This window comes from Camelus dromedarius, chromosome 6 (assembly GCF_036321535.1).
Source record: "Camelus dromedarius isolate mCamDro1 chromosome 6, mCamDro1.pat, whole genome shotgun sequence".
In the NCBI taxonomy this organism is placed as follows: domain Eukaryota; kingdom Metazoa; phylum Chordata; class Mammalia; order Artiodactyla; family Camelidae; genus Camelus; species Camelus dromedarius.
In genome coordinates this window covers 66,728,175-66,749,508 of record NC_087441.1, presented here as the reverse complement: position 1 = coordinate 66,749,508, position 21,334 = coordinate 66,728,175, and positions in this window count along the sequence as shown.

The window sequence follows — 21,334 nt, the reverse complement described above, 5'->3', positions numbered from 1 at the left end:
GCTATGCTGTTAGGTAGGTTAGGTATAGTAAATGCATTTTCAACCTAGGATATTTTCAACTTACAATGGGTTTATCAAGATATAACCACATAAGTTGATGAAGACTTGTGTACAGAACATGCACGGTCACCAGAATGTCATTGCATAGCCATTCTCCTACAGATGACCCTTCAGAGTTGTCCCAAATGGATAGAAGAGGGCTGGGTTGTTATATTTCCACATCAGCTACCCTCAGATTGGGGCTGCAACCTTGCAGGGGGCAATTCCTCGTCATAGCTTTGAGCCTCAGCAGCCCATATTCCCAGCAGTTGGGGAACGGGTGCTTAGGATGTACAGAGTAGATATGCGCAGGGTACCACAGCATCCCCTATGCTTACCAATGTTAGACTATTTTGAGTCAAACTGCATTACTGATTGTATCAAGATATATTCAGCTACATGTAAGAGAAAAACTTGTAGGCTTAAACGATAAGAACATTTATTCTTAACGTGAAAAGAAACCCAGAGAAGAGCAGCTCCATGATTAGTTTGGTGGTTCAACAGTCATCCAAGGCCCAGGCACTTTTCATCCTTTCATTCCACCATCGGGAGATGTTAGCATTCATCCTCACATTTGTTAACCTCATGGTCACAAGAGAGATGCTCCAGCTCCAGAAGTCAAGTCCATATCTAATTGTGTCTAAAGCAAAAAAGGAGGGAAAAAGGCAAAGGAGATTTTTCTTCATATGAATTTCTAAGGATAGAAAAGAAAAATCTTTCCCGAAAGCTCCCATCAGCCTTCCTTTATGGTTTATCAGCCAGAACTGGGTCACACGGACGTCCCTAGAACAATCCCTGGAGAAAGGAAATAAAGTTGCTGTGATTACCTTACACCAATCATGATTCACCTCCTGAAGTTGATACATTGTCACCACCCCCAAATCAAGGTTCTGTTAGCAAAGGGGGAGGAGGGAAAGACTTGGTTTGGGGGATACTTGGTTTAAGATATGCCAACCACATTCATTGCCAAAAAGCATTCAGAAGTGCTTAGAGCTCTGAAGGTAACAAATGCAAGTAAGGATCCCTGTTTTCTTGCCACTGTCTTAAAAACTTTCAGGGCCTCCTAAAACGGTCATATTTGAATTTGTAGGCTTGGTGGAATCAATAAGACGTAGGAAAGAAAGATGTGTCTGTAAGCTCAAGAAAAGAAAGAAAAAAGTATCCAATTAAAACAAAGAGTTCTGCCCTGTATACCCAGGGGTTTCCATGCATACACACGTGTATGTTTTTATACTCAATTTCCAGAAGAAGCATATAGTTGCATTATAGATGTCTTTATTGTTAAAAAAAAATGTCTAATGAAAGTTCATTTAAAATGAAAGTCACTCTGAAAGTCACCCTAGTGATGCATTCAGCAAACTGGAGTATTTTTCTCCATGGTTTTAAAAATCCTTGTTTATGGAATAATGGATGATTCAACCCTTGACAAAATACAATTTTGTATACAACACATAATAATTGTTGAAATGCATGAACTTGAGTTGTCACCTCCAGAACATGAGAAACACAAAACACGACATTACAAAAAGCACACGTCGAGCTCTAACTATAGTAATAACTAATGTTAAATGCAACGCAAAAATAATGAGAGCCTCATATGCTAAACAGAGTCGATGGAATCTGGATAAACTGCATTATCCTTTTCATTATCTTTCTTCTACTTTGGAATTCACCCTGGTGCTCTCTGCCTCCAAAAATTCTCATCGAATGAGCTCCTGAAAATGGAGCTAAATAAGAACTTATATGAGAGGCTTGTTCATTAAACCTAGGGTGCAGTACAGGTGGAGCAGGGGTTCCCCAAAGACCACCTCCAGGTTTGGTGCCTGGCTAGAATAACTCAGAGGACTCAGCCTGTGGTTGCCGTCTGTTGGCTATGATTTATTACAGCAAAAGGTTACAAAGCAAAATAAGCAAAGGAAAAAAGGCACATGGTGGAGGCGGGATGCAAAGCTGAGAGGAAACCAGACACAAGCTTCCAAGAGCCCACTCCCAGTGGAGACACCCAGGGCATGCTTAATCACTCCAGCAATACGATGCAAAAACCAGAGAAGCCGCTTAGGGACTCAATGCCCAGTGTTTTTACTGGACCCCTGGTCATGGAGGTACTCTCTGCCTAGCACACACCAACAATCCAGACTCCCAGAAAGAAAACGAGTGTTCACGGTAAATGACATTATTTGTACAAACAGTTTTACCACATTAAACCACCCTTTTCAGTTCAGAAATGATGGAAACATTCCCTAAATCCGAAGTCCCAGCTGCCAGCCGAGAGCTAACCTTGCAAGCATTCCTCTCCCAGGGTAGCAGGCACAGACCTGCTGTGCTAACTGTGTTCTGAGCGGACACAAAAGCACAGACCTGCCTCATGGAAGCTGGCTGGCTGCTGTTTCTTCTTTGAATCTATCACATTATAAAGAATCACACATAAAGGACCCCATGGTGGGGGTCCTTTTAAACATGTCATTTTGCTTGCCATTTTTGCCCCCAGATTTCACATTTTATCCACACCTATTTTATTAAATAAATAAATGAATGTTGCTTTCCTTCTTCCCCTCCCCTTTTTGCCCGACAGAAACAGGGCCTGAGCTTTACTGATAGAACCATATTGAAACTCACAGAGGTTAATACAGTACCAGCCATCACACAGAAGACACACAAAGGGATTATAAAGCCACAGGGCTGCTTTGCTGGTGTGTCTGGTAAACTGACTTTAGGGTCAACCCCCGGAGAGAAATTCCCATCCTGGTCTGGGCAGTGGCCTCATCCCCGGAATTACTGTGGCGTTAGAGAATGTGTGTCCCAAAGGAGGAGAGCTCCTCCGGCAGCTCAGTTACATACCAGTTGCTCAGATTCTAACATCTGCTTGAAAAGTCTGTCTCATTATTTTACAGTCACACGTAGCCAGTCGTCCACTTCAAGCTCAACAGACCATGAGCAATTTGTCTTTTCACGTGAAAAACAAAAGGTGAAACTTTCTTGTCTTCTGCCTGGACTCTTTAAGGACAGTAGACATGAATTCAGCTACCTCTCAAGTTACGTGCATTAAAAAGAATTCATTTTGGGGGGGTTTATGTCCTATGTTTTAAGGAGAAAACTTCAGGTCTGTTGTTCTGCCCCAGGCCTGTGACTGAGGCAGGGCCACTGAGTTGCTCTCCTTTCCCTTCTAGACACTGTTTCCCCTCACATCACGGCATAGCTTGTCCCCAGGGCGTCACACATCACTTTGCCAAATGGGGCCCCTGGGACTTGACAGCAGGAAGTGGTCCTGAGAGTTTATCAGTAGACAGAGCTTCCAACTTTTCATGTTGTCTTCAGTCAAAACCGGAAATATTTCATTGGATGTCAGTTTGACTTATTTCCTTTGTGCAACACGCAATAAAGAAGTTGCAACAGCAGGAGGGGGGTTCATTTGGTGCAAGAGGCCCCGGAACTTTGTGCTTCAGCCCCTGGGGCTTTTTCACTTGTGTTTCTAAATTCTTCAATTCTTTCTTTCTTCTCAACATCGTTTGTTAGAATAACCAAGTCTCCACCTGTTTCTTGCTTATGTAAATTCTCTTAAAATAAATGAGCAAAAGTCTTTCATGATCTTGTCATTTTCTTGCACTGGCATCCTTGCTAAGCAGCAAACGTGAGCAGGCAGGCTGGTGGGCACTATTCTGTGCCTGGATGAAAGTAGGACGCTGTCCTGGAAACGGGGGAGCGGGCTGATCTTTGCCTTGAGCCACACAATCACCAGTGTATTCTCACTCCTTCCCTTCTCACAGTCCTCACCACCTCCCCTCTTTCTCACCTCTCCCCAGAGAAAACACCGGACCACTCCCCGTGGAATACGAAGGCTGATCGAAACGTGTTAATTGTGTCTCCTCTGTTTATTCTCACTGTGATGCTTTTTCTGCTGACTGAATCAAGTCTGATCTCATTTGGGAGGTTTCTGTATTCACCCTCTCCTGTATCTTGACTACTGGGAGAGTTTCTTAACTGTTCTTCTTCCCCTCCATCCTCCAACCAGCTCTGATCATCTCATTACTGGCACAAAAAAATTTAGTGGTTTCCCACTGCCTTCAGAATAGACCCAAGTGCCTTAGAATACAGTCAAGCACGAACCCCCGTCATCTATTTACGTTTATTTCAATCTCATTTGTTTGTGTATTTCTGTCTCACACTTAATTCATTTATTATTGGCATATACATGTATTCACCACAATTTTTGGATTTCTATTTTGCTTTGAGTAATAGGCTCAGCAGATAGAAAAAGAAAAGGAAGAAAAAGAAAAAGGCACCTGTCTTGTCCCAAAAAGACTTCTAATCAAAAGGGGAGACCATCAGAGTGGAGGTTAATGAGTGCTGTAAAGGAAGGGTGCACGTGATACTACACATTCAGTAATTAATGGTGGTACAATTTACTTGGTCCACAAATATTGACCAGACACCTAGGATCATGCACATAATGGGCAAACACATAAAAGAGCTAAGTCAAGGAGGAGATTCATGGGAAGTTTCTCAGAGAGGCTAATGCTTTAATTCAGTCCTGCCGGACTCACCAGACACCCAAGCCTTCTGCTAGTTGTCATCCAAATCCTCCTGGCAGGGTGCACACCATGCTTGCTGTTCACTCCACTTCCTCATCTGGAATCCGTTCTTGTTTTAAAACAGCCCTGATCCAGCCCTAAATGAACCTCTTCATCCGCTGCAATTGCCCCGAGCCAGCAGGAATCCATTACCTTTTTGAATTCCTGCAGTTCACTGTGCTTTGCTCATAGCACGACTTTTAAGTTATTTTAAGTGAACATCCAAGGTAACCAAAGCAATTTAAATTACACGGAGATTTGTATAGTAAAGAAGTGGAAGACTGTCTTTACCCCGTCTCCACATCCCGTTTCTGTCTTCAGAAGGAGGACCTTTTAGTAATTTGTCAGGCGCCCACCCAGGGCTTTCTTCTCGGCATTTACACACACATGTGCACATATGTGCACAGACACGCGCGTGACAGAGGTTAGTGATTTTTATAAGGGAAAGCATTGTCTTGGAATTACATGTGAAGATTATATTTGGACAGTTGTTTATGTTGCAACATAAAAATAGAATTTGTTCTTTTCAATGGAATGCTTAGATGGCCATTTACTTTCTGACAGCCACCCTGTCATGTACATTTAAATATATCTCTACATGTATATGTGAGCTCTTCTCCAGATAAGTTACAGATGTGCAATTCCTTCATCAAAGAGTGTATTTATTTAAAATGTTGGTAGATGCTGCCAAATTGTCTTCCAAACAGGCTATCCCCAGGTAAAACTCCCACAAAGGGTCCCCAGACCCTCACTTTATGGCATCTTACACATGATCTACCTTAGTCGATGAGAACATAATTTCCTCTGGGCAGGAACTACGCCGTTTACATCTTAGCATCCCTGGTGATTAGTGGCACAGAGCAGTTCTTGCCACATCATACAAATCTGATAAATGTTTGTGGACATAAAGTGAACTTCATAGGTGTAAAATACCAAGTTTCTCTGGGAGGCAAGGAAGGAGCTATCTGGTCTTTGTGGAAGCTCTCTGAGCTGTTCCCCATAGATTAAGTGCTCAGTTTTTAATCAATGTGCAATCTAGCTAGATGTGTTCTTATAATGAAGACCTTTCTTTTTTTAACTGAAGTATAATCGATTTACAATGTTGTGTTAATTTCTGGTGTACAGCATAGTGATTCGGGGATATATATATATATTCCTTTACATATTCTTTTTCATTATAGGCCATTACAAGGTATTGAATATAGTTCCCTGTGCTATACTGTAGGTCCTTGTTATTTATCTATTTTATATGTAGTAGTTTGTATCTACAAATCCCAAACTCCTAATTTATCCCTCCCCCCACAACTTCCCCTCTGGTGTCCATAAGTTTGTTCCCTGTATCTGTCAGTCTGTCTTGTAAATAAGTTCATTTGTATCAAATTTTTTAGATTCCACATGTAAGTGATATCATTAGATATTTGTCTTTCTCTGTCTGGCTTACTTCATTCACTTAGTATGACAATCTCCAAGTCATAATGAAGATCTTAAATAAGATTTTTCTGAGGCGTTAACAGTTCTGAGAATAATGCCAGAGTAAATAACAAAAAGGCCTTGAGCTCTCAGATCCCCCCCGGGCACTGTCAAAATATGGCCAGCAGTCCCAGTGGACAAGAAAGCATGGGTCGTGGTACCCTGACAATCGAGACAGGAATCCCAAACAGGAAATGGCACCTGATGCCTAATTGCTTTATTAAAGAACGTACAACGTTTGTGCACATTAAGTCAGGTCTGGGTTAAACCCCAGTTGCACGATCTTTCGCACTCTACTTACTGTTTTTGAAAGCACCTTGGCTCTTCTGTAAAATGGAAAGAACAATCCTACTGGGTATTGTGAGAATTATAAGTGATGTGGTAAGGGGGAGGAATAGCTCAAGTGGTAGAGCACAAGCTTAGCAAGCATGAGGTCCCGGGTTCAATCCCCAGTACCTCCTCTAAGAATAATATATAAACCTAATTACCTCACCCCACCAAAAAAAAAAAAAAAAAAAAAAAAACCCAAAACTAAATGATCACACAACACCAACTTCGTTGGAAGAGCCGGCTAGTCCTGAGTCCTGCCTTCCAGGCACTGAAAGCACCACCTCCATTGAACACACAAGACCTACTCAGGAAGGTTTCCTCGGAAGGACGGTGTATGAAGACCTGCTTTGGATAGTTGGTTTGGCCACTTTATGCATGTTTCAAAGCCATCTCCTCAGAGAAATAAATCCAGGGACCCAAATCACTCGTTTTTACTTCTCTGTTTTTATAGTTGTTAGATTCTTTTCCGGAGTTAAGGACAAACGTCAGTTCTTGACTCAACAATCTCAGATGTGTGTCAAGCCCGGAGCAATGAAAAGATGTAGTGATGGGGATGAACGCAGTGTCCCTTTGTGTTCCAGATGAAGAGTCACATATTAGGAGATCCTGTGACCATGAACCATTTCTGAGCCTTCACAAAGGAGGGGCAGTGAGTACAGAGAGCCAGCTTGGGTTCCCGGTTCAGCCATTTCCAAAGAATCTAAACTGGCACGTGCAGGATGCCAAAGCAAAGAGTGTGTGAATGCCACCAAAATGTTAACGGGATACCTTCTTTTGCTCCGTGTCGCCTTTGTTCGTGTTATTGCTTCCATCCTTCCTTCTTGTTGCCACGTGGCAAAGTCCCCTTCGTTGTTTAAGGTCCATTGCAAAGCCCTCTCATTCACCTTGTAGTGTTCTTCTTGGGTGGCACTTCTCAGATCATGACTTCCTGTTGACCTGTCTGTCCCCCCACCATAGACCATAAGAACCTCATAGATAAAATTTTCATATTTCAACCTCTCTTTCCCATGCCCCGAGCTTTATACAATGCCTTGTGCTAGGTGCTTTTCCAATAATGCTTTTTAAAGAATGAAAATGTGAAAAGGAGAAATGTGGGCTCAGAATTAGTTGGTGGATTTGTGGCCAGTGAAATGGTTCTCCCAAAGACAGGCAAAGAGGCTCAAAAGTCTTACTGCTTTTGTAGGGTAATTCTCAGTAGTTAAACCCTGGGTGTCCTACGCATGGAGAATAAACACATGTCAGGGGCTTTATTCAACTCAATAACTAAGGATGGAACCAGCCAAATGGTAAAGCTGATTCTAAGAAGATTTAAGGAATTGGGGTTTATGTAGTCCTATTAAGAAAGTTAGAATAAGATTGCCATTTGGATACAAAATGGGTTAGTGTTCTTACTAGTTTTACCCTTTGGAATTTTCTTTTCTGCCAGATAGAAATCATTTGCATCTCTACTGGGCACAAATATACAAGTAATTGAAACTTCAAAGAGTAAACTTTAATTAATAGAAAAAAGAAGCAAAGTTAAGTGATGGTGTATTTTCCTAGAAAATTAAGTAATCCCTGGGTGGGTCTGATAAACACTGACTCAGGACGCAACGAGAGGACGTGCAGTCATCTTCTTGGCCTTATTTACAGATAGTGGGTAGTTTTTCTTTCCCAATGTTCAGCTCTTTTTACTTTATGCTGTCTTTATGGAACAATTTCCTCCATACCTATGGCTTTCCAATGACTCAAATTTATAACTTTAGTCCAGACCTCTCTTCTCAGCTCCAACCCTGCATAATAAACTCTCTCTGGACAAGCTGTGTGACTTGGGAAGATTACTTAACCTCTCTGTGCTTCTGTTTCCTCCTCTATAAAATGGGATTCATCACAGTAACCTACCACATAGGGCTACTGCAAAAAGTGAATTCCTATGTACAAAGTGCTTTGAACTGCGCCTACCATGTAATATGATGTAAGTGTTTGCTGATACTGTTTTCAGTATCTCTATGTGGATACCTCAGTGGTACCCACACACTGCACGTCTGAAATCAAACCATATTTGCTCCCTAAACCTGTCCTACCTGCTGTATTCCCTGTCATAATCCAGGGCACCACGACTTATGTAATTATAAAAACTAGAAATTGAGGGCCATCTTTTATACCCTTTCCCTTGCTCCTCCTGTCTAAGCTGTCAGTAAGTTCCATCTACTTTATTTCTAAGTATCTCTTTCTTTTAAATTTTTATTAAAGTGTATTTACAATGGTAGTTTCAGGTGTACAGCAAAGTGATTCAGTTACACATACACATACTATATTTTTTTCTTCTCAGATTCTTTTCCATTATATGTTATTACAAGAAGCTAAGTACCTCTTGAATCCATCAATTTCCCTCCACCTCTGCTGCTAGCACCTGAGTCCACATTGCTTCCATCTCTTGCCTGAATTACGACAATAGCCTCCTGAATGCTCTCCCCATAAACATCCTTGCCCCTCTCTAACCCAGTCTCCAAGCTGAGGGATCTTTTAAGAAGGACAGTCTTACTATGCTATTTCCCAGCTTAGACGCTGTCAAAGCTTTCCACTGTTCTTTCATTAAAGACCCAATGTCCAAACTTGTTCATGTCTCCCACCACTGGCCTTCACTCAACCACTCTCCTCTGGGACAGGTGGCTATTTCAATGAAAATGAAATGAAATGAAAACTGTATTTTGTTAGTTTCACTGGGCACATTTTAAGTGCTCATCAGCCTTTTCCATCATTGCTGAAAGTTCATTGGACAGCACTGCTAAGTAGAAAGTATATATTGGGACAGTTGGCAAAATTCAAGTACAAAGTATATATTTGATAATACTCTGTATCCATATTAAATTTCCTGATTTTGAGCATTGTTACCTAGTTATGCAAAAGAACATCCTGTTCTCAGGATGTAGGTGTGCTAATATTTAGGGGTACAGGGGACACTGTAAGTCTGCAACTTACCCAACTTATTCTCAAATAATCCAGAAAAAAATATGTATGTATGGGTAATGATAATGCAAATGTGGCAATGCTAACAACTGTGAATCTGGGTATTATACTTACAACTTTTCTGGAAATTTGGAATTATTTCAAAAGTTAGAGTTTAAAAAAAGAAAAGAATAAAGAAACAACAAAAGAAAATCAGGATTTCAAAGCTATATCTGCACCCCCATATTCACTGCAACATTATTCACAATAGCCAAGATATATGAAAACAAACCAAGTGTTCATCCACAGACCAATGGATAGAGAAAATGTGGTCGATACATGTAACAGAGTATCAATCCCCTTCTTTTGAATTGATAACAGAGTATCAATTCAAAAGAAGACACTCCTACCATTGTCGACAACATGGATGGACCTGGAAGACGTTAAGTTGGTCACAGAAGGACAAATACTGTATGATTCCACATATACGAGGCATCTAAAATATAAATCAAACTTATAGAAATGAAAAATAGAATGGTAGTTGCCAAGAGGTGGGGGGTGGAAGCAGAAATTGGGAGTTATTTTTCAGTGGGTATAAAGGTACAGTTACACAAGATGAAGACATTCTGGAGATCGGCTGTAAGACGTAGTGCCTACAGTTAAAAATACGGGCTTAAAAAATTACATAGATTTTAAAAAAGAAAAATGATTGGGAAAAGTACAAGAAACTCAGGATTTGAAAAGGTCTGGGATTTGCAAATGTTAGTCATTATATATAAAAATAGATTTAAAAAACAAATTTCTTCTGTATAACACAGGAAACTATATTCAATATCTTATAATAACCTTTAATGAAAAAGAATATGAAAATGAATATTTGTATGTATATACATGACTGGGACATTGTGCTGTGCACCAGAAACTGACACACTGTGACTGTACTTCAACTTAAAAATAAATAAATGTTTTTTTTTAAAGAAAAGGTCTGAAAAGCCTAAAACAATAAGCAAAATAAAGGAAAATTTAGTCAGAATGCATGTGAAACCACACATTAAATTTTAGGAAAACATTTCCGGTAAAAACATAGTATCAGGAAGATTGCTTGATAACAACCCATTCGGAAACGGATAAGCATGCTCAGGAGTTAATGTACCGGTGTGTAGAAAACCTGATACCATCTTGGGATGCACCAAGAAGCCAGCTGTCCTGAGAGAGAGGGGGACATGGGTGGCCTCCCTTGTACCTGATGAGATCACAGCTGACAAACATCGTCAGGCTAGAGGGTGAGGAGCAGGAAAGCTGAATTTAAGACAATAGAAAGAATACGAGATACTTAGTCTGAAGAAGACGTGAATTGTCTTTTTCAGCCCTATAATGTAATAGCCAGTAGTTACTGTGAGACTTGGGAGGAGAACCCAGGTAAGAACTAGGATTAGAACGCAAATCTACCTATGGAACGTGGGAGAAAGTATGAATATCATTCACCATCAACCCAACACAGGGATTTCAAATGTTGCATGATCTGAGAGACCGGAAAAAAAAAAAAGGCCCTGTATCCAAAACAGATTCTCTACTGACTTATCTTGATCTGATGCCTAGATTTCCATGATGTTATTTCCTCTTCATTGGGCTGGGTCTGCTTGTCTGACCAGGTTATGCATAGCCTGGCAGGTAGGTGGCAGTGTGTCTGGAGACGCCCAGTTACAGGAGAGTCACAGGACGTTGTTTGCGAAACGGGTTTCACGCCCAAATCTGAGATTTTAAAAAGTTTTAAATGAAAAACACATTCATGTTTTATAAAATACAAATTTGAACTGAGTTAAAAGCTAAAATGTGAGACATTTTACGTTTTCTTTGTGCCGCAATCTCAGAACCCCAAGCGTATGAATTCTTTCCATGGTAAGGGCTGCTTTGGTGGAAAAGTTTGAGATATGCTAGCTAAAGGCACCCTGATCCTAGGAAGCTTCTGAGAAAACGAAAACATGTTGACTGGCGGAGGTGAGGGAACGTTTACATTCCCTGCCAAATGTGAGCACTTGAGGACAGATGGATTTATGAGCTTCGAGTCGCCCAGCACAGAGCAAATACTTGAAGTAAGGAGAGGCTGGAAGAACAAGTCTGATTGAATTCTGGGAGTGTAGAAACCATTTCCGCTGAGCAACAGTGGGAATGTGCCTCAGTGGGACATCAGAACGTCATATGTGAGGGGTGGGGCTACTAAAGAGGTCATCTTTTCCTTCATCGACCATTTATTCTCCACCCTACACCCCTGTTTAAAAAGCTTTTCCAGGATCCCTTGGGAGCACAGAGAATGATCACGGAGACTTGATTTACGAGACAGCAAAGCACGAGACCCCCTGTTCTCCCCAGTCATGACAGACTGAGCCATCAGCGGATGCTACACCCCAGGCGATGCATTTGGAATGTATTTGTGTGTATGAAACAAAACAAAACAAAACCAGGAATGTCTTTTTTCAGGAATATGCAAGTTGGGGTTATAGATCTGATTTTAGTCAATGTGAACCAAAGACAATCTAAAGCAGGAAGTGGTGGTGGCCGCGTGCAGACCAAAGCAGCGAAAGCCAATCTGCCCAAAGGGAAAAGACAAAACCAGATGTGCAGGGAGAAGCAATCAAGAGAACACAACAGCTTGGGAGAGAGAAAAACAGAGACTTCTGAGTTCTGGCCCCTTGTGAAGCCTGGCTGTTTTGTGAACTACCTCTGCAGCTTGCCCTTAAGTTCCCCTCTTTGCTTAAGCTGGCTGGAGCGGGTTTCATTCTTTGCCACAAAAGCTGACAAAGACAGTGATCAGAAACCAACATCACCTGGGTGTAGAGTACCACTCACTTTATCATCCTAACTGGGACACTCAGGGCGCCGTTCATAATTAGATTGACATGACAGGAAAACCAGGAGGTATAGCCATCCTTCCCATGTGGTCAAGAAAGGAAACGAGGTGCTAACAGCTTGTATTTTTCAGGCACTGTTTGCCTCTTGAATCTAGGCTACCTCATCTGATGGTCACAACAGTCCTATTGAAGCTTGTCCTGTCTTGGAACAGGAACAATAGCTGGAGAGAGAAGACACACAGGTAGCCGATGGGAGAGCCGGGAGAGGAACGCATGTCTAGCTGACGATGATGATACAGGAAAAATGAGGGGTGCAAGAGGATGGCCGTGTCCCAGGTCTCAGATGAATTCCTGGGATGCACCCCACCAAGAGAGAGTTCTTGGCTTCATACAGGAAAGAATTCAGGAGTGAGCTGTATTTGAGCAAAGGTAGATTTATTCAGAGAGATACAGACTCCATAGACAGAACGCAGGTCATCTCAAAAGGCAAGAGAAAAAGGCACGAGGTGCTGGGTTGTTGGTTTTTATGGGCTTGATAACTTCATGTCTAACAAGTGGGAGGATTATTCCAACTACTTTGGGGAGGGGGCTGGGATTCCCAGGAACTGGGCCGTCCCCCACCCTTTGACCTTCTATGCTTAGCCTTGAAGCTGTCCTGGCACCTGTGGGAGTGCCATTTAGCAGCTATTGTATTTTAATGGGTGTATATTGAAGCTCGAGGTCTACTGGGAGTTGACTCTTCCACCATCTTGGTGCTAACTGCTGTGTCATTCTTTTAATGGCTGTGCCCTGCCCCCTTCCCTCCTGTCTCAATGGGGTCTGCTCTAACCTGGTTTTCTTCCCCCATAACTTGGCCAAGGGCTCAAACTACTAGCCCAGAGTTCTCACATCAGCACCATGGGATGTTTGACAGCCATGATCAGTGTAGAGAAACACATACAACCCCACTAATCGCTCAGAATACCCACGCCCACCGTATTGACACAGGGACCATGTTCTTGTTTGAGATGCCTTTCAGCTGGAAAAGCACACACAATGAAATCTCCACTAGCAAAGACGGAAATTGAAGCAATTTTGAGACAATTTAGGAGAAGCCCCATTTTCACCTGAGTTACCTGAGCAGCCCAGGACACAAAAGATTAGGGCTCAGACTTTCTCAGATAATTGCTTGTTTTCCTGGTTTAGCAGGTTTAACTCTGCGGCTTGCTTTTCTGAGCATGTATTGTCCTCACACACAGTGAACACACGCCGATTTCTAGGTAAGAGCTGGGTGGCAAAAGAAAGGGGTGATGGGAGAGTAGAACCCGAATTCTCATTAAGACTCAGGTGAAAAAGTCTTTTCATTAAATTTAATGGGATTCCAGTTTTATTTCTACTGGAATGCCACACATAACAGGAAAACGATTAGTTTCAAGGTCTATATCCCTTTTCTTATCAGGCACTGCTAGCCCCTAGGGCTAAGCCAGTCACCATCAAGCAACTACCTGATGGTTGGGGCTTCTGGGATTTGCTAACCATTGTAGGGAGCATGCCAGATTCTTTCTGAGTCAGAAAAAGGGATCGGTTACTGCCAACTGCCAACTGCACCCACCTGCTTCTCCTCGGTGGGGGTTAGACTGCCAGGATAGTAATTATGTCTTAATTCAAGGCGATCTGACCTAGATTGGCAGGGAGAACCACTTTTAGAGCCACTGCCAAGTCTGCCCTTGGTGGTCTGCTCACAGCAGGTGTTTCACTGTCATCCTGACCTTGTGAGAAGGGAAAAGGGTGATGGGAGAATTGGCAAGGAAGTTGTGGCATGGGCAGGGGAGCAAAAATTTGGGATGAGGAACTAATACAACCACATGATGCTATGTATCCCAAGGGCGAAAGTCCCACCTCCTAGACTGTGGTCCTGATCCCCTGTGGCCAAGACCACCTGAGAAATATTGCTGGGTTTTTGCAAGTTATTTGGAGGCCAGAAAAATACATTTGACATGTGGTAAACCTTATCGAACCCTGTAAAATGGAAATGTGACTCCTTTTTTCACTGTAATGATCCGTTGTTTGAAAAAAATAATCCCTTTAAAGAAAAGGAGTGTAAAACATGATTGGATTTTGAAGTACTTTATGGACTATTTATTGTAGCACCCTTGGTGCGATGTCACAACTACTCAGCATTTTACTGGCTTTTTCAGTGCACACAAAATGCTACCACCACAATGAAGGGAATTTACAGTTTCTCTTTTGAATTGTTTAAACCCTTGAGAATTATTAAAGTGCTCGTATTATTTTCCTTCCTCTTTCTCCACCCAACTCCCAATTAAAAGGAAAATTTTTTGGATTAAAAAAATTTTATTGATTATTGAAGTATAGTTGATTTTCAATATTGTGTTAGTTTCTGAAGTACAGCAAAATGATTCAGTTACACATATATGTACAAATTCTTTTTCATATTCTTTTCCATTACAGTTTGTTACAGGATGTTGAATACAGTTCCCTATGTTATACAATAAGAACTTGTTGTTTATCTATTTTATGTATAGTAGTTTGTATCTGCTAATTCCAAACTCCTGATTTATCCCTTCCCCCTCCCCCTTTCCCCTTTGGTAACCATAAGTTTGTTTTCTGTATCTGTGAGTCTCTTTTGTAAGTAAGTTCATTTGTGTTATATTTTAGATTCCACATATAAGTGATATCATATGGTATTTGTCTCTCTCTTTCTGACTTACTTCACTTAGTATGATAATCTCTAGGTTCGCCCATGTTGCAGCAAATGATATTATTTCATTCTTTTTAGTGACTGAGTAGTATTCCATTGTGTGTGTATATACATATACGTATATATGTACATACACCACATTTTCTTTATCCAGTCATCTTTCAATGGACATTTAGCTTGCTTCCATGTCTTGGCTATTGCAAGCCCACTTCCTGATGATGGCCATTCTGACCAGTGTGAGATGATATCTCATTGTGGTTTTGATTTACATTTCTATAGTAATTAGTGATGTTGAGCATCTTTTCATGTGCCTATTGCCCATCTGGATGTCTCTTTTGGAGAAATGTCTATTTAGGTCTTCTGCTCATTTTTTGATTGGGTTGTTTGGGTTTTTGTTGTTGAGTTGTATGAGCTGTTTGTATATTTGGAAATTAAGCTCTTTGTTGGTCACATTATTTGCAAGTATTTTCTCCTAGTCTGTAGGTCATCTTTTATTTTATTTATGGTTTCCTTTGCTGTGTAAAAGCCTCTAAGTTTGATTCGGTCCCATTTGAGAAACAACTTTTTTTAAATTAGCAAAATGCATAGCCCCAGTGTATGTGTGCACAGTGTCTTTTGGTGGTCTGCACTTAGAAGACCAATACAGACCGATAGATAAATAGCCCTGGTTGGTACTCAGTAACCAGTGTCATCCGTTCTAGCAGCCTAAAATATAATGAAATTGGAAACAGAGTGACATAAAACAGCAGTTGAATATAGAGGTTTGTACAGCACAACTTGTAACTGGGAGATGAATCCCTTCACCTGAAGTACGATTACTCCGTATCACTTTTTCCTCTATGAATCCACTTTTCTTAATGATTCATAATGGACCTCAAATAAAAACTATCTTTTTATTCAAAGATGCAATAATAACTTCCCCACAGAATAACCATTAAGTGGTTTTTCCTGAGGACTTTGAATTAATTTCACTTTCTGGGAAATCACTGTTTTGAATCTAGTTTTCTTCCTGGTGGTCAGAATGCAAATGTTATTACAGAAATGTTTTTCCTTTGTCCCAGTTTTCTTTCCTAATATCAACTCTGACCTTTAAGTCGGATAAAAATCATATTACTAGAGATGACTGTTTTTTAAAAAGAGCCTTTTATTTATTAGTTATAATGATATAGTTTTATAATGGTATCACTTGTCCTGAAGGACCTGCATTTTGTTTTGAAATCATATGCAGTGATGGCCTGAACGTGTAGTGTTGGTACATTTTCTGGATCTTAAAGGTATTTTTTCTATTCGCTATTTCTCCAAAGTTTTAAATCTTGGTCAGAGAACTGATTGTTTTGTTGCAAGAGGTGAGAGAAAGGGGAAAAAACTAATCAGAGCAGAAGTGTGGTTAAAAATGTTATATACAGTTACGTTAGAAATTAAAGACAGGTTCAAGCTGAGGTTGAGCAGTTTTTAAAGCAGTCCTTTTAAGTTTTATTGCAGCATTTGGGCTGTCAATTTGCTACACCTATTTATACTCTGGTCTTTCTTCAGCCATTAACAGCTGGCCAGCTGCTCACTTGGGCCCTGCGATCGTTAGCCAGGCAGGAATGGTTACCTTTGATGCCTTTTAAAAGAATCATGTCTGAAAAAAAACACTTCACAAAGCTTTTGAAAAACAAAAGTTCTCAAATACATTGGCTGACATTTCTCTCCTATTAGATTCCTGGTACTAGATATATATACACCTTTAAAAAATCAGAGGATGCAGCCAGTTCTCCAAGCACTGACCCTTTCCACAGCTGTGGTTTGGCAAACACCTGGAGATTCCGTAGCCCAGAGGCCACATGTCCTGAGCGAGTACTGTCCTCCTTAGCAGCTGATGAGTTATACCACACTGAGTCTTCTTCCTGCCCCTCAGACATTGTCTAGTGTGGGCATTGCACCCCAGGGAACCAAACATCAAGGTTTCATTCACTCATTGAAATACTGCTCCATGAACCACCATCTCCATCTTGCTGGGCCAGGCACATGGGCCAACATGTGTGTGCCTGCTTAATTTCTCTGGGCTAGGAAGTTGCTAAGAAGAAGCAGAGAGCCAGTAGCTGTGAGCTCCTGGTTCTAAGGTTTCTCTGAATAAACGTTTGGCAGCACAACACGTTTTCTGTCTCATTGGTTTCTAGTATTCATTTTTTTTAATGCATACATTATTCTAAGTCAGACAAGGGATTTTATTCAACCAGCATGGGGTTTTATTCTTGCTGAGAAAGCAGACAAAACCCAACTTTCAACTTCGATAAGGAAATGCAACTTAAGTTCTAAGTCAACACTCTCCAGACGCCTGCCAGGAAGTTGGCCAGAGTGTGGTTCAAGCTCAGGGAAGGTGAGAGGCTGACTCTAGAGGCTGAGACTGACAAGACTGGTCCAGTCAAGGGCAGATGCCAAGCGTGGGGAAGGACGGCCTGAGTTCTGGACTTTTCAAGGTGAACTCAGAGCCTCAAAGAAGAAATGATAGGGGGAGGGTATAGCTCAGTGGTAGAGCACGTGCTTAGCATGTACAAGGTCCAAGGTTCAATCCCCAGTACCTCCATTAAAATAAAAATAAATTAAAAAACCTAATTACCTACAACCCACCAAATTTTTTTTGAAAAATAAAAATAAAAAAATAAAAAGCAAAACAAGAATATTTCAATCCTGTTATTTGCAAATAGGTTCTTGCAGGACAATGTGTACGTGGCTCCAAAGAATATCCATAGTGGACTTATTCACTCATCGAGAAACTCGTCGAGAAGACTCAAAACAGTTGAAGCAGGCCAGCATTGTTTTATCAAGGATTTCTCAATCAGCGGAGTTAAAAGATGTGGGAAGGGTTAGGGAATCTAGCCCACTTCCCCAGTGCTGGTAGGCACAGGCAAGGAAACGTCTACTCTCAAGGGAGGATTATTTTGAAACAGAGTTTGTGTTCAGACTAAACAGGTGTGGGGGAGCTCTTCAATCAGAGGTTGTGCAAGAGTGAGCGGAAGGGTAAGAGACAGCCTGCGGTGGGGTCACAAACTGCCCATTGGGCTTTGTCCTAGCTTCTGGGTGCCGAGTGACTGTAGAAGCCAAAAAGAAGAGAATTTTAACCCCCTTCTCAATGGCTAAACAAAAGAACTATTAAATATTATAAGCTAAAAGGTTTTTCATACATAAATTACCATGCTGTATGTCTCTCGGTATTTACAAGCTAAGGATTCTTTCAACTGCTATGCATTCTAGAGGCACCAAGGTCAACACGCAGAAAGGAGAGGTGGGGACAGGCTCGTGTCACCCTGCCGCCCTCCTCTCAGTGCTGAAGGTCTACCTCTTCTTTGACCTCTACGGTTCAGTGTTTTGCCCCATGATGCTGTGGTAGGCAGAATGATGGCTCCCCAAAGATGTCCAGATCCTAATTCCCAGAACCTGGGAATATGTCACTTGATGTGGCAAAAGGGACTTGGCAGATGTGATAAAGTTAAGGATTTTTTTGATGGGGAGATTATCCTGGATAATCTTATAAGGAAGAGAAGTGTTACCCCAAAAGGAGAAGGGAAAAACCTCAGTTCTTGTCTTACCCACCCTGCAGAAAGAATTCTGACAGGAGATGGAAGTGATGTGTAGCGAAAGATTTTAAAGTTTTATTAGCAGAGCAAAAGTACACCTCTAAGAATGGGAGGCGAGCTGGTCCAAGGGACAAAAGGCAGTGGTCTTTCTTTTGCCCCTTCTCTTACACCCTTGCTTAGAGGTGGTCTCTTGATTGATTGACAGCTGTTGCCTCTGGAGGGCTTAGTCATGCTCGCCCCCTTTTGTGCATGTCCTTACCCATGATGCACACAGACAAACCCAAGGAGGGGGCTGCTAAACTGCAGTGTGGATTATATTACAGTGAGCATTGAGTCATGTTCAGTTAGGTTCTTGTTGCTACCACACAGTCACGGCCGTCAAGTTCTAACCGCCTTCTTGCTGGCACTCATTTAGAAGTAAAGCATTTTTATGCTGGAGGCGGGCATACCACCATCTTCTGGACCATCCTCCCTCTCCTCCACTTTATCTACCAGGTGCCCCCACTTATCTAACTACCTAACAGAAGGAGGCAGGAGAGTCAGAGAAAGAGATGTGACAATGGAAGCAGAGGGCAGAGTGATGCAGTGATGGGCTTGGAAGATGGAAGAGGGCCACGGGCCAAGGAATGCAGGCAGCTTCTGGAGGCTGGAAAAGGCAAGGGAATGGATTCTCCCTTAGAAGCTTCATGCCAGTACCTCAATTTCAGCCTGTAAGACCCATTCTCTGACTTCTAGAACTGTAAGAAAATAAGTTTGTATTGTTTGAAGCCACTAAGCTGGTGGTACTCTGGTACAGCTGCCATAGAAAATTAATCCAATGCCTCATCACATATCTATGAGCAGAGGAAGAGTCATGGGGTTCTTAGCACCTCTGGTGGTTGATACCTGGGGATTCCAGATCTAACAGTGCTAGAGACTCGAGTACTGACCACTGAGGCTTTATTCCTCCTGAGGGGCAGCAACCTTCCTTGGACCCTCAGCTTCTGAACCTGTGGCTCCAAGGAGGTGCACGGAGGAGTCTGTGTCCCTAATTTCCTCACGTTCGCTTTTATCCTTTGGGCTTCAGTGGCATCACCCAGCGCATGGCGTGTGGTGTGCGATTTCTCCTGAGAGGACCTGAGAATGTTTCTTGGTGCCACAGTAAGGGTTTTGAGTCAGCATGGGTGATGTGTGCCATGGTGACATTCTGAAATTGGTGGCAGTCTGCATCATTCACACAGATCGTCACCGATTCCTAAATAAGCTTCTCCTCGGGCAGAATACCCAATGAAATAGCTCCCCTGTCCACTTTGATCAAGCTGTCTCGCATGGCAAGATAAAGACAAACCAGGTTCTTTGAGTCTTCCTTATAAATTGGGGCCCAATCTAAAGATTATGGTTCTTTCTTATTCCTTAGGACATTTAAATATATCCATAATGGTATGGGGGATGTTATGATGGGCCAAAACCCACCTGCAAGGTTCCAGCTTGGACTGGGCTCTTCCTGAGACAGTTGGGAGAAGCCAGACTTGAATGTGCTCATCATGACGCTATCAGTCCACTGTCAGAACCCAAATCACTGCTCTCGCTTCGCCAGAGCTATAGCCGCTGAAGGATGCATTGATATTTTTTAAAAAGCTCTCTGGATGACTCTAACACACAGTAACACAGGCAAGGTTACAAACCACATTCCAAGAGCTTTCTGTATTAAAAGTGTTATGATAATGACTTGTTTTAATCCTCAAAATACCTCTGTAAGTTAAGTGCCATTAATATCGCCATTTTCTTGAAGAAGAAAGCAAAGCATGAAAAGGTCACTTAATTTGCCCAAGGTCACACAATAAACAAAGGACAAAGATGAGATTCAAACCCAGACTCCTAAGCCTGAAACATATGGCTTCCCCCCTGCCTCAGTGCAGAGTTGAATCCAAAGCACAGGGCAGAAGGCAGAATCCTATTACCTAACAAATGCTTGTTGAATGAGTAAGTGAAGGATTAAGTGGAAAACAAAAGCTATTTGTGAAATAGGTTTTCAATTTAAATATTGATGGGTGTGGGTCCAGTATTACCTTTTAATTTACAAAGTGCTTTTATGCACTGTTTATATGTTCATTCATGGATTTTTTTCTCTAGACCTTAACTTTTAATTTTAATTCTTAAAAGTCTAGAACAACACACTAAAAGAAAAAATAGTAGCATTTTTATCTCCAAATCCACGAAAAATGATCATTTATTGAGTGCTCCTGTATTCTAGGATTCTTAGGTAAGTTCCAGAATTACAGTTTTATTTTAAATAACCGTATTTCTTATATTAAGAAATTCATTTTTAGATAGTCCAGAGCTAAATTAAAATGATTCAAATACATAAATTTGATTTGATTCCACTTTTAAAATACTGATTTGCCTTTTAAAAAAATTCTTCACTTTTATAATGTAGCATAAATATACATTTCATCTTCAGGATCTTTAAAATAGCAACAACGTCACCTGCCTGATCATTTAATGATAGAAGGAAAGGAACTTGCTTCTCATTCTACGTAAACTGAAATTCCCTTTAATTTTAGGGGAAGTAAGGAGGCCAGGAAGGGGACCAATTTTTTTTTTTTTTTTTTTTTTTTACATTTAGAGCAGTTTGTTACATGGTGGAATTTATTTTTCCTGTGAAAATATAAGAAACTCAGGAGATGCAAAAGCTGGTTTTGTACAAACTGCTCATGCACTAAAATAAGAATGGAAAGTAGAGGAAAAGTAGGACAGTAATTGCAAATTGCCTTTTATGTTGTCGTTGAAGGCACTTTCCTGTTCAATAATTTTAATCAAGAAAGCCCCCTAGCCAACCCCCTGATCAGTATGAGCATAATTCAAGCATTATACACATTTTTTTCGCCTTGGGTTTAAACCTTCACGGTT